This window comes from Lemur catta, chromosome 9 (genome assembly GCF_020740605.2).
Source record: "Lemur catta isolate mLemCat1 chromosome 9, mLemCat1.pri, whole genome shotgun sequence".
NCBI lineage: Eukaryota > Metazoa > Chordata > Mammalia > Primates > Lemuridae > Lemur > Lemur catta.
In genome coordinates, this window is record NC_059136.1 from 76,096,211 (window position 1) to 76,109,971 (window position 13,761).

Genomic DNA, 13,761 nt, shown 5'->3' on the forward strand with positions numbered 1-13,761 from the left:
ATTTTGTGTTAATTTTTTTCTGCCTGCTTTAGGTTTTCATTGGTCTAGTTTCCTAAAGTGGAAGTTTAGGTTTTCATTTTAGATAATTTTATCTTTTCTAATATATGCATACAATGCTATAAATTCCCCTCTAAACACTGCTTTTGTTGTATTACACACATTTTAATAAGTTATATTTTCCTTTTTGTTTAATTCAAAATGATTTTTAATTTCTCTTAAGACTTGTTTGATCTATGAGTTATTTAGAAGTGTTTTGTTTGATTTCCCAATATTTGGGGATTTTCCAGCTATCTTTTATTTATTGATTTGTAGTTTAATTGCCTTCTGGCCTGAGAACATATTTATGTGATTTGTATTCTTTTAAATTTGTTCAAGTTTTGTTCTATATTCAGTATGTAATCTATCTTTTTAATTGTATCATATGAGCTTTAGAAAAATGTGTATTGTTATTGTCATATGGAGTATCCTATAAAGGTCATTTAGACCAAATTAATGGTACTGTTCAGGTCAACTATGTCCTTATTGAAATTCTATTAATTACTAAAGTAGGGTATTGAGGTCTCCAATTAAAATAGTGAATTTGTCTCTTTCTCCTTTCAGTTCTACCAGTCACCTATTTTGACACTCTGTTGTTTGGTTCACACACATTTAAGATTGGTGTGTCTTCTTAGGGAATTGATCACTTTATCATTAGGTAAAGCCCCTCTTTATCCCTAATAATGTTCTTTGTTCTGAAGTTTGCCGTGTCTGAAATTAATGTAGCTACTCCACCTTTCCTTTTATTATTGTTACCATAATCTTTACCTATCCGTTTAAGTTTACCTTACTATTTATTTATTTATCTTTCAGAGGTCTCACTCTGTCATCCCCGCTGGAGTGCAGTGATGCAATCATAGCTCATTGCAGCCTCAAACTCCTGGGCTCAAGTACTCCTGCTCCTTCAGTCTCCCCAGTAGCTGGGACTACAGGCAGACACCACCATGCTCAGATAAGTTTTTTCTATTATCATTATGATTATTATTATCATTATTTTAGAGACTGAGTCTTGCTATATTGTCCAGGCAACAGTTTTGGTTTTTTTTATAATAGTTAACAACACCATATATATCTCTCACTAACTCACCTCCGAGGCAATGTAGTGGTCCACCTGATTGCCCGAATCCTTCAGCAACAGGGGCCCTGTAGGGATTCCATCAAGGACAGACAGCATCCAGATGAGCTGCTTTTTCTCAGCTGAGGCAGGCGGGTAAACCCTCAGAGGTCAAACTCCTGCTTGTAGTTATTGGCGAAGAACATCTGGAGCCTAGAGGGCCAGACATTCCACTGCTACAGCAGCCAGTAGATGCCCTTGTGCCCGCACTTGTAGCAGTTCCAGGGGTCTTCCTTAATGGCCACCTGGCCAGCGCCCGGGCCCACCAAGAGGTCCACACACTCCACACAAAACACCTGCAGCAGTTGTTCCTGCACATGAGCATTTCATGTCCCCCAGAGCAGATGGTGCAGGACTAATAGCCATTGTCATAGTATTGATACGCACACTTCAGGTAGCAGTTCTTGCCATTTTGGCACATTCCTTCGATGAAGAGATGGTGTTCCAGGATGACAGTGAGGCTCCCACAAGAGAAACAAATGTCTTCCATATTCTGGTAGTTCTGCTGCACCTTGTACATCAGCCACTCTCTTGTGAGTTAATCAATAATCTCCTTGACTTTGGGCTTCTCTGTTGTGCTCTTTCTGAGCTTTCTGGCTGGTGAGGTGGTGCATAGGCAGCTGCCTCAGGTTCAGCCCACATGTCTGTGTAAACTTATTTATAAGGATTCTTCTCCTCTGCTCATGGCTCCTGGCCCTTGAGGCCAAAAGACTGAAATTCCCCAAGGGCCTATTCAACTATTAGCTTGTTCTGTAGCTCCAGGGCCTTGGCAGTGTCAATGTTGTCACTTTCATGGCATGGTGGGAACAACTTCCTGGAGCAACTGTTGGCCACCTGCAGGACTTCATAGATGTCTTTGAGGTGAATGGGCTGCTTGTTGTAGGTGGCCTGGTGGAACACTGCAAAATGAGCTCAGCAACATCAACTTCTCCACACACCCACTGGGAACTTGCCATCTGCAAACCACGTGACTCAGAAGGTGCCATAGCTGCTCTGCTCCAGCTGGTCATCCACCAAGACACAAAGCCACATGGCCACCAGTAGAAGCCCCACAGTCTCCCCCGACATGAGCTCCCCAGTGACAAAGCCTTGGCTGTCCTCATATGCCAGTTCATCATTCTATGCTTTGGTGGCATTCCTGTCCCTGGCATCAATGCTGACAGGTTCAGATGTGGTAGCCACAGTGGAGGACACGGGGACAATGGCCTCCTGAACCTTCTGAGACTTCCCAGCCCCCTGGTTTCCCTCCACAGTATCATTACTGCAATTACCTTGGCTTTCCTCTCAGCCTGCAAGGCCAGGTGCAGTCCTTCTGTGGTCCAGCTCAGGGGTGAGCCCTGGCCCTGCAGCTCTGTAAGTCGCTGCCCCTCTCCAGTCTTTATACTTAAAGTGTATTTCTTAAGACAACATATTGTTGTTATTTTTTTTATTTATCTCATTAATCTTTTTATTTCTTTCTCTTAATCATGTTCTTTTAATTGGTATATTTAGATCATTCACATTTAAAACAATTATTGATAGATTAATATCTACCATGTTTATAATTGTTTCCCCTTCATTATTTTTATGTTTTGTTTTCTATTTTCCCATGTTTTCCTGTGTCCCTATTTCCAAATGAGCATTTATGATTCCTTTTTATCTCTTCTTTTAGCATAGCAAAAATTTTTTTAGTGTTTGCCTTGGAGTTTCAATATACATTTTTAACTGCTACAAGTCCATCTTCAAATAACACTTCAAATAACACCTCTTCACATGTAGTGCAGGAACCTTGTGTAGCCTCAGTTACTCTCTTCCATCCCTGATGACATTGCTGTTATCCATTTCACGTATCTATTGATATATACAATTGATACTTTCATATCAATTAAGAAAAAATATTTTAGCTTCATTTATTCCTTTTCCAATACCTTTTCTTTATGTAGATCTGAGTTTTTTACTTACTTTATTTTCTTTTTCCCTAAAGAACTTCTTTGACATGTCTTGCAAGGCAGATCTGCTGCCAAAGAAGTCACTATCTTTGTGTGGCAAATACTTTATTTCTCCTTTACTTTTAAAGGATAATTTCACTGAATATAGAGATCTAGGTTGTTTTACTTCTTTCAATATTTTAAATATTTCAGTCTATTCTTGTTGCATGTTTACTGATGAGAAATCTACTGTGATTCTTACTCTTGTTCCTCTATAAGTAAGATTCTCCAGCTCCCCCACCCCATAGATTGTTTCCAGAGTTTCTCTTTGTCTTTGGTTTTCTGCAGGTTGAATATGTATGCAACTGCACTTAATTATGCTATTTATTTTAATTAGTGTCCTCTCAGTTTCCTGAATCTGTGGTTTTGTGTCTAGCATTAATTTTGCAAATCTTAAGCATTATTATTTCAAATATGTCTTCTGCTCTATTCCCTCTTTCTTCGCATCTGGTATTCTAATTATACATATGTCAAATCTTCTGGAATTACCCTCACAGTTGTTGGATGTCCTGTTCTGTTTCTTTTCTTTTATTCTCTAATGGATTATTCTTTTCTCTTTGCATTTCAGTTTGGGAAGTTTCAATTAACCTATCTTTAATCTCACTTATTCTTTCTTCTGTTGTGTCCAGTCTACATATGTTTTCTCAAGAAGCATTCTTCATTTCTGTTAAAGAGTTTTTGATTTCTAGCATTAACTTTTGACCCTTTCTTAGTATTTTCATCTCTCTACTTACATTTTTATGTTTTTGCTTATAATCTACGTTTTCCAATAGATCTCATGACATATTATCCCAGTTATTTTAAATTTCCTTTTTTAAAATTCCAACGTATGTTATATCTTGAGTCTGGTTCTGATGCTTGCTTTGCTTTTTGCATATTGGTGTTTCTTTCTTTCTTTCTTTTCTTTTTTTTTTTTTTTTTCTTTTGGCATGCCTTGTCATATTTTGCTGAAATCAGGACTGGACTTCTTGTTCTAGATGTTAGAAACTGAGGTCAATCAGCTGTTAGTGTGAGGACTCAAATTAATATGGGTAAGAGTTGTGCTACAGCTGTAGATTTCAAAGGCTTTAAATTTCTCTAGTGTCCTTGTTTTTGTCCTCGCTCTTGAGCTAGGCTTTCCTAGACTATGACAAAAAGTGTATAAGTATATCGATGGTCTTATATAAAACTGGTGCCAAAATTAGAAGGAAATTCAAACCTAGAGGATTCAATGCCAAAGCACCTTATGGGAGGCGCATAACCAGATGTGTCTCTGTCTAGACTTCTAGTGCCCAGACAAGGCCAGAAGTAGAATCCTGTGTGTTCCTTCACATAGGGTCTGTGTCTTGCAGCTATTTAGGTTATAATTTACCTTTTTTATATCAGAGTCTTGTTGGGATGATGGTAAGGTATGGGGAGAGGGAAACATCTAGAATCTTAATATTAAATCTCGGTCTTTTATTGGGCCTGTGTTTCTGGACATTGACATTCACAAGTGTTTCTTCTCTGGAATTTCCTCTATCGTTTAGTGAGACAGAAAGGCAAATGAGGCTGACATGGGAATATTGCGTTTCTGTGAGCTAGGATAAGGCTCTGGTAGGGTTTTTTGGATTTTTTTTTTGTGGGAGAGTAGGCTTTTCTTTTGGTTGTATTTCACAACGATTAGTCTTTACTCAAAGCTAGAGCTACGAGGATATCTTTCTTGGATCTTCACTGTAAGAACCTAGTGCAGCTACAGTAGAAAAACTCCACAAAACTGTGGGGCTCTCCATTAGACTGTAGCTTCTGTGAGTTCTCACTCTCATGCTAAGCTAGTCTACATCCAGCCTCCACCAATTCATCAAAATTATCATTTAAGTGTTTTGTCAGTTTATGGTTCCAGGTATGTAGGGGTCAGTTGAAACCCTTTAGATACACATGTTTTCTTAAATTTTGGAGGGACAATTTTTCCCTGCAATCTCAGTTTTCTGAAGGGTTCAAGAAAAGCCATTTCATTGTTTTTTCTCATTTTTATCACTTTTCGGTTTGTCAGTTTTGGCTTCTTACGATGGTAGAGATAACATCAGAGCTCTTTACATGTTAGAGCTGAACGGGAAATCCTCACTTAACATCTTAAATATTTTAAAATATCAAATTCAAAGTTATTTTATGAATTTTTGGGATAGGTTCCATTCAAAATTATTAGCATTGGTTCTACAATCTGTATATCTTCACTATTTCCAAGTAAATTTTATGAAAGATTGTTTATACTCTATTAACTCCTTTGTACAAGTTAAATATATGTGACTATATTATATCATCTTTAAACTGGCATTTTTCATCTCTAATTCATATAGCTCAATAGACCATATTCCAACTTTACAAGCATCAATATACACAACACTGGACTATTTTAAATTGCAAAAATGTTCAAGTACTAGGTAATAAGTAGACAATGATGTCAAACTAAAAGCAAGTGATGATATACCATTGCCCCAAGAAATCTTACAGAACTGGAATTTCCTGTCTATTTGTATAGTTTATATAATCCCTTTCACTGCATATTCTGGTTTCTAACTGAATGCCATTTCTGTGTTTATTTATGATATCCATTCATCAGATTTATAAATGCATAGACTTTGCATAACTCTTTAGGTATGTGCACATAAAATAAATGAAAACAAATGCTTTCATTAACACAGCTGCTCTATAATATTTAGTTCAAATAATTCTGTACTTGCTTCTCACAGACAAGAGACTTGGGAAAGAAAAGGAAGTAAATATTAAAATAGAAAAATATCCCTCCCTTTAGTTAAAAACCCAAAGTAGAAGTAGTGATACTTGCACTCTAAAAGCATATAGAAAGTAGATAATAAGACACAAATAGCATAAATGTAAATGCTAAAATCAACATTGTTACAGTGCCATCCAAACACATGCTACAGTCCTTTTAAGAGTTCTAAGGTTCTCAACTAAAAGCACTTTTAAAGAGAATATGAGCTGTACCTTTGCTAAATATGTTTCAGGTTTGTTCTAAGACATTGAGAAAACTAAGACATTTCATTGCAGAGGAAAGATTTTAGATTATCAAGAAAAAAAAATTCAAGGAAGTATCCTTTTATTCCCAACTAAGAAAATATGAAGCCACGTTCATGTATTAACTGCACTTGCTTAACATCGGATTTTTTTTTTTTTAATTTAGAGATGTCCAGCCAGGATACATGATAAATTGACAAAGGAGAAGGAGCTGACTGAGAGTTTGCCTGTAACTCACAGAACAGCATACCAATACATAGAAATCCTGGATAGAATATGACAAAGAGAAACAGAAATACTAGTCTGTCCGGAAAGTATTCAGCCATTGTGAATATAACAAGAACAGTTTGCATGACATCAACATTGATGTAACTTGGCAGCCAAGGTGGGTGGACTGGAATGCGCATGTGTGAACAATGACTACTTCACTGTACTAGTCAGTGGGGCGCTAGACGCCCTTGAGTGACCATGTGTATGTGTGTACGGTGTGGCTCTCGCATCTAAGATGACTGAGTGAGTAGAGCTACAAATCTGCATTAGATTTTGTGTTAAGCTTAAACAATCCTCTGCAGAAACTGTTCGGATAATTCAGAAGGATTTTGGGTACGATGCAATGAGTGCAGCACAAATAAAAGTGTGACATGAATGCTTCAAAGATGGTCGAGAATCTGTTGAAAGTGGTCCACATTCTGGAAGGCCCGAGACAAGCAGAACACCTGAGAATGTCAAACGTGTCTGGGCTGCAATCAACAAAGGTCCCACAGGGCCTACTTTGAAGGGGACTGAGGTGTCATTATCCTATGTACAATGTTTCTTGTATCTTCTTCGATAAATGTCTCCATTTTTCATATTACATGGCTGGGTACTTTCTGGACAGACCTTGTATATAGTGGGTCTCAAAACAAGGATGAAACTGGTGGATGCCACAAATAAGAGGGGAGACTTAAACCTAAAGTAGTCAGATTGAGTTGAAGCCAAAACAACCCATAGTAGAGGCATGGCCAGATATGTCTATGTGTACTTTCAATGCGTAGCCAAAGTGAGTAGTAGAATCGTATGTAGTACAGTAAGCTGGACCTCAGCTCTTTACATAAAACCAGGAATCAGAGTTATCGCATGCAGAACATTGTCCACTGTAGTCATTCACTAGGTATTCTATAACAAATTATTACAAAGTTAGTGGCTTAAAACAAAAGAAATTTATTCTCTTACTGTTCTGGAGGTTAGAAGTCCAAAATCAGAGTGTTAGCAGGATCATGCTCTCTCTGAAGGCTCTATAGAAGAGTCCTTTCTTCCCTCTTCCTGGCTTCTGTTGCCTCCCAGCAATTCTTGGCATTCACTTGCTTTATAGCTGTGCATTACCTCTATTTATGCACAGATGTTTACCTGGTCTCCATTTCTGAATATGGGTCTCTGTTACCTCTCCTCTTCCCATAAGGATACCAGTCATTGGATTAAGGATCTCTCCTAAATCCAATATGATTTTATCTCAAGATTCCTAACTAATTGCATATGCAAAAGCTTTATTTCCAAATAAGGTCTCATTCTGAGTTTCTGAGTTGACATTAATTCTTGAGGGACAATGTTCAACCTACAACATTCACTATGTCAAGAATTTGGCACTGAAGTTGGACATTCACACTGGTGTCATTTCAAAAAGAGGTACCAATGAGAAATTGTAAAGCCAGTTCTGGCATGTTACCTGAATTTATCTCATCTTGTAGCATAAAACACCAACATTAAGTCATAACATAAAATCTTCTCCAGATCAAAGAAATTCATAGCACTCTGTCATATACAGGGGAAGCTTCCACAACTCATGACCCATGGAGGATTCCCAACTAATTTGAATTTATTCAATTTCTTATCACTAAAGCTTTCTAAAATGCCAGGTCAATTTGCATAGAAGACAAAAGGTATAAGCAATGGACAAGAGGTGAAATTGTTATGGTTCTTCACTCAGCTTTGATCTCATAGAACATCAGTTCCTCATCAATAAAATGGAGATTACCATAAATTCTCTGCTTATAACACAGATTATTGTAAGGACAACATGAAGAAATGAATTTGAAAGCATTTGGAAAACTGGAAGATGCTATGCAGACAAATGAAAGAGATTAAGAAGCTTTGGAAATGTCTATCATGTGTGCAAAATAAGTCTGAGTAACCAATGTTTAAAGATTAATAGAGCCAAAAAATAAAAATCTAAGTGTAAAAACCCTAAAAGGGGCCAAAGATTTTTCCAAAAGAACACATAATTTTAATCAAGCTCTACCTAAATTGAATGGTTTTAAATGATGAAAGAACATTTTAAAAATAAAGAATGAAATCAAGCACACTTTTTATAAGGTGACCTAACTAGTTTCCACTATCAATAAGCTTCAGGCTGTGCTTAAAGACTCATGTCCAGTTTTATCCTTAGTTTTGAGCCTAAGGATAAGTGGATTTCTCTGTTGCCTTTCTAGGTAGGCAGTTTCACTGACATTTCCTGTAAGTCACACTTAGCAAAAAACAACACGCATTTGTACTGACATTAAGATCCTAGTGGAAAAGAAAAAGGCTGCTCTCATGAGCTCAGTTCACAGAGTTTGCTCCGTGCAACAAAGCATCCATTGCCCACTATATCCCACATTCCCAAGCATCACTACGGGAATGTCATTTTCTTACTGGCATTAAAAGACAAAGTGTGAGATTTTTCTTATGCTGTGCAAACTTGTTTTGTGATCACTGTTATCTTGGCTGCAAAGGGTTACAGAAGTCCAAGAAGTGAAAACAGCAGTTTTCCGACACTGGAATAATCCTATGCTCACTTTTTCACACAATGCAGAGGCCAAATCAACCAGAGATTGACCACGTTGCTCTCAATTCTTGGTTTAGACAGCCTACTGTGTCATTCCACTTGACTAATTTCTTATTCATTCTCTCGACTCAACAGGAGGTCTGTCTGGAAATGATTAGAATGACATGTATCTTTTGTTGCATCTTTCTGACATCTTATCAGTGGGGTAAATGACATTATCTTTAGTTTATAATCAAAAGTGCATACTGGCCCTTACATCCTTTATGTCCAGCCCATAAAACATCAAGCAAGATTGCCTCCTTTATCGTGCATACATTAGTGAAATTGAGTATGCCAGGCAAATTCACTTCAGGAAATCTCTCTCAGGTCAGATTGTTAGAGCACTTACTAGCACCCTTCCTGATACAATGGGAAGAGGCAAATTCCCAGCAAAAAACATTTGTGGCCATGTTCCCAGTTCAGGTCCCATTTGCTGACTTCCCCTCTAGACCTATTTTGGGTCTGCGTTCCCCATTTTTCTTTTGCTTTGTGCTGCTTCATCTACCAAATTCCTCCAATCAAAGCTGTCTGGCCTTGATGTTGAATCACCCTGGAATTTGTCTCTTTTATCTTCCTCCTCTTGTTTGTGACTTATACACCAAAGACTATGTACACCCCATACAGGAAAAAGCCTAAGGATCACGAACACAAGAACTAAGCTGGGATTCTCCACTCTATGCTTCTTTTCTTCTGACAAAAAACTTGAAATATGTCAGGCAATATGCTAGGCCCAGAGATTAAAATAATAGAAAGATAATTTCTGCTTTGATAGGCTTTTGATGATGTGCAGTTGATTTCAGGAGTTACATGAGAAAATGTAACTCAACCACAATGCAGTAAGTGATAAAATGGTGCTGTTTCCTGAGGACTGTGAAAAGAAGAATGATGAAATATTAATTTTGTTTAGATGGGTAAAAAGCTGGATAAATGAGATGACCTTTTCTTTGAACCATATATAAGGAATCCCATGGCTGAGTTCTGATTAAGGTATGTTAAGGAAAGAAATGACATCGTTTATGAGGCAGATTAAAAAAAAAAAAGACAAGTTTTGTGGGAGAAAAAGGGAGGAATACTGTTACTATCATGACCTTGAATAGTATAGCTGTACTACACAATCAGAAAAAAGAAACTAAAATTTAAAATAAAATTTACAATTAGTCTTTCTGCTTTGCCTACCATAGTACTACACAGGATAGGGATTTGGGGAATAATTCTTAAATTACAGAAACGTCTGCGCTATCATAAAATTTGTAATATTTGTTGATTGCCTGTACTGTAATTTATTTAATTTGTAATGTTATACATGATTTTACAGTTTTATTTTATTTTTAATTGATAAGTAATAATTGTATATATCTTTGGGGTACAATGTGATGTTTTGATACATGTATACGTTGTGAAATGATCAAGCCAGGGTAATTATCATATGCACCACTTCCAATATTTACCATTTTTTATAGTAAGAACATTTCAACTCTTCTCTTTTAGCTATTTTGAGGTATATATTATAATACATTATTAGTAATTATAGTCACTTTTCTGTGAAATAGATCACCAGAATTTATTTTTCCTAACTATAACTTTGAACCCATTGATCAATTTCTCCCTTTCCCCATTCACCTTCCCCAACACCTACCACCATCCTAGTACTGCTACTAAAGAGTAGTAACCACCATGCTACTCTTTACTTCTATGACTTTGACTTTTTTAGATTCCACATATAAGTGAGATCATACAGTATTTGGTTTTTTGTGCGTGACTTATTTTACTTAATACAATGTCCTCTAGTTTCATACATGTTGATAAGATTTCATTATTTTTTATGGCTGAATGGTATTCTATTTTTTTTGTGTGTTTGTGTATGTGTATCTCACATATTCTTTATCCATTCATCTGTTGATGAATGTTTAGATTGATTCCATATCTTAGATTTTGTGAATAGCACCGCAATAAACATGGGGGCATAGGTATCTTTTCAATGCATTAATTTCAATTCCTTTGGGTATACACCCAGTAATGGCATTGATGGATCATATAGTAATTCTATTTTTAGTTTTTTGGGGAACCTCCATACTGTTTTCCAAGATGGCTGTACTAATTTACAATACCACCAATAGTGTATAAGTGTTCCATTTTCTCCACATCTTCATCAATATTTGTTATCTTTCATCTTTTTGGTAATAGGCAATCTAAAAGGTGTGAGGTGATATCTCATTGTGATTTTAATTTGTATTTTTCTGATGACTAGTACTGTAGAACATTTTTCCAATAGTTTTATAGTTTCAGATCATATGTTTCAGTCTTTAATACATTTTTAATTGATTCTTGTATAACGGGTGAGATAAAGGTTCCTTTTTTTTTATTTTTATGCATGTGGATATCCAATTTTCCCAACATCATTTATTTGATACTATTCTTTTCCCATTGTGTATTCTTGGCACCATAGCCCAAAATAAATTGACAGTAGATGTGTGGGTTTATTTCCATTATCTCAATGACTGTTGTTTTGAATTCCCTCTTGGATAAATCATGTATCTCCACTTCATTGGGATTGGTTTCCAGAGATTTATTTTGTTCTTTTATTTGGAATATATTCTCATTTCTTTATTTTTCTTGACACTCAGTGTTAGTTTCTTAACATTAGATAAGAAAATTAATTCTCAGTCTTATCATACTGGCATCATGTAGAAGAAAAACCTCACTAAGTTTTTAGATTTGAGATTCTCTCAAATCTTTGTCCAAACTGCTGTCTCCGTTTTGATTGTCCCGGGGAGCTTAGGATGTGCCACATCCTTTCAGTATCTTGAGACCTGAAAGCCAGACTCTCTAGTTGTAGTGGGAAAGGTTGAGGTGTTGGCTGTATGTTTCAATTTCTTCCATCTTCACAGTAAAGCTGAGTATGGGTGTTTATCTCTCACTCTGTCTGTCCTAAACTGGGTAGAGGATCTGTGGCAAACACCTATACTAACGTTCAAGTTGCACCCTCTGATCCTGGAGAGATAGCTGCTTGGAGGTGAGCCCATTATATTATACATTCACCTCCTCTATTTCTGTGGTCTAAGACCAGTCAGGAATACAAAGCCCCATCAACTTCCAGAGCTAGTTTTTTAAGGACATAGTCCCTTGGGTGGGAGTTATAGAAGTTATGACACTTGGTACATGGACAAACTCCTTCCAGGAAGAATGAGTAGTCCTGAATTTACCACTGGGTTGAGCCAGAGAGAAACCTCACAAAGTGCCAAGCTCTGGCTCTGGCTGCTGGAGGGCTATTGTTTGTTTTCCTTGTTAGCTGCTGATGCAAGTTCATTAGAAGCTAAGCCACTGAGTAACCACTGGAAGTGTGTGCTCTAAGCCCCTTCTATAGAGCAAGTGGAGCCTACACATTCCCACCTCCTCTCTGCATTGCTCCAAGGGAGTGTAGCCCTTGAAAGTGTTTTCATACCTGTTTAAGACAATTTATTTGTTCTGTGATGTAGGGAGACTCACATATGCCTAATCTCTTCTGCTCCCAGAATTGAGATGTTTAGAATGAAGTCCTTCAGGCTGTAACTGTAAAAGTTGGGGCACTTGATGCATGGCGTAAACCCCTTCTGGGGATAACAGGGGGCTGCATTTTTAAAGCCCCTTCTCCGCACTATTCCTGGGGGATGAAGTTCCTGGGAGTGCGTACACACCCATATAAAACTGCTACTTTTTTCTATAGTCCAGATATACTTACATATACTTTGTTCCCTCTGCTCCTAGAGCTACAATGTTTTGAATCCAGTCCCTCAAGTGGAAGTGATAAAAGTTAGACTGCTTGATGTATGGACAAACTCCTTCTAAGAGCAGTCAACAGACTTGAAGTTACCACAGGGGTAAGCTGTGGGAGCAGGTTCAGAAGTGCAGGTCTGCTTCTCAGGCTGCCAGGTGGGATAATATTTGTTTTCTCTTTAACTCCCCAGTGAAAGTTAGTGAGAAGCCAGGCCACCAAGTAGCTACTGGAAGTGTGTGCCATAAACCTTTCTCAAGAAGAAAAAAGGGGTTATGATTTTTAAGGTTCTTCTCTGCACTACTCCTAGGGGTGAAGCCCTGGAAGCCCTTGAGAGCCCATATTAAACTGCTGCTTCTTTCCTGTGGTCTAAAGAGACTTTCATGTGTTTAATCCCCTACACTGCCAGAGTTGGTGAATTAAGAGCCAAACCATGAGGAACCTTGGATTTAGGGTGCTGTATGTGAGATTAAAATCATTCTCTCCACAGGGAGAAAATGGGTATTAAAGATGCCTTTCCCAGTTGTATGGCACAGTGCCTGGATGGGGTTCATGCCTGAGTATGCCTTAGCTGTTCCTAGCTGTTTGATGTGGATGTTTTCTTGGTTGCCTGATGAATAGGAGTCTCTCATTTGGTCTCTGACCATCTCTCAGAGGAAATCAATTCATGAATATATGATTACTTGGTGTTTCCCTGAGTGGAGAAAAAGTCAGGCGCTTCTTATTCTGCTGTGAAGTCATGTTCATGACTTCACAGTTAATACTGCTAACGTCACCTCTATATACATATTTTTTTATTTTACTTAGCCTATCCCAAAACAGTATTAATTATGAAGTAATGAATTTGATGTGGTATTAAAACAAACAAGTACCCAAATATAAGAAAAATGTCATAGGTAACCCAAGTATAAATCATCTTGCATACTTTGAAACTCAGCCCACAGTTTGGAAGACTATATGACCCATAAGTCTAGAAAGGCTATGCCTATGTCAAAATACACACATACAACAGTTCCTTCTTATAGAGACTGCCTTTTTAATCATTTTCACCTTGTATTGA

General features: G+C 37.3%; 1 pseudogene; it reads right to left on the reverse strand.

The window, feature by feature from the left end:
• LOC123644415 overlaps window positions 1-13,761 on the reverse strand; it is a 125,934-nt pseudogene that overhangs the window by 593 nt on the left and 111,580 nt on the right.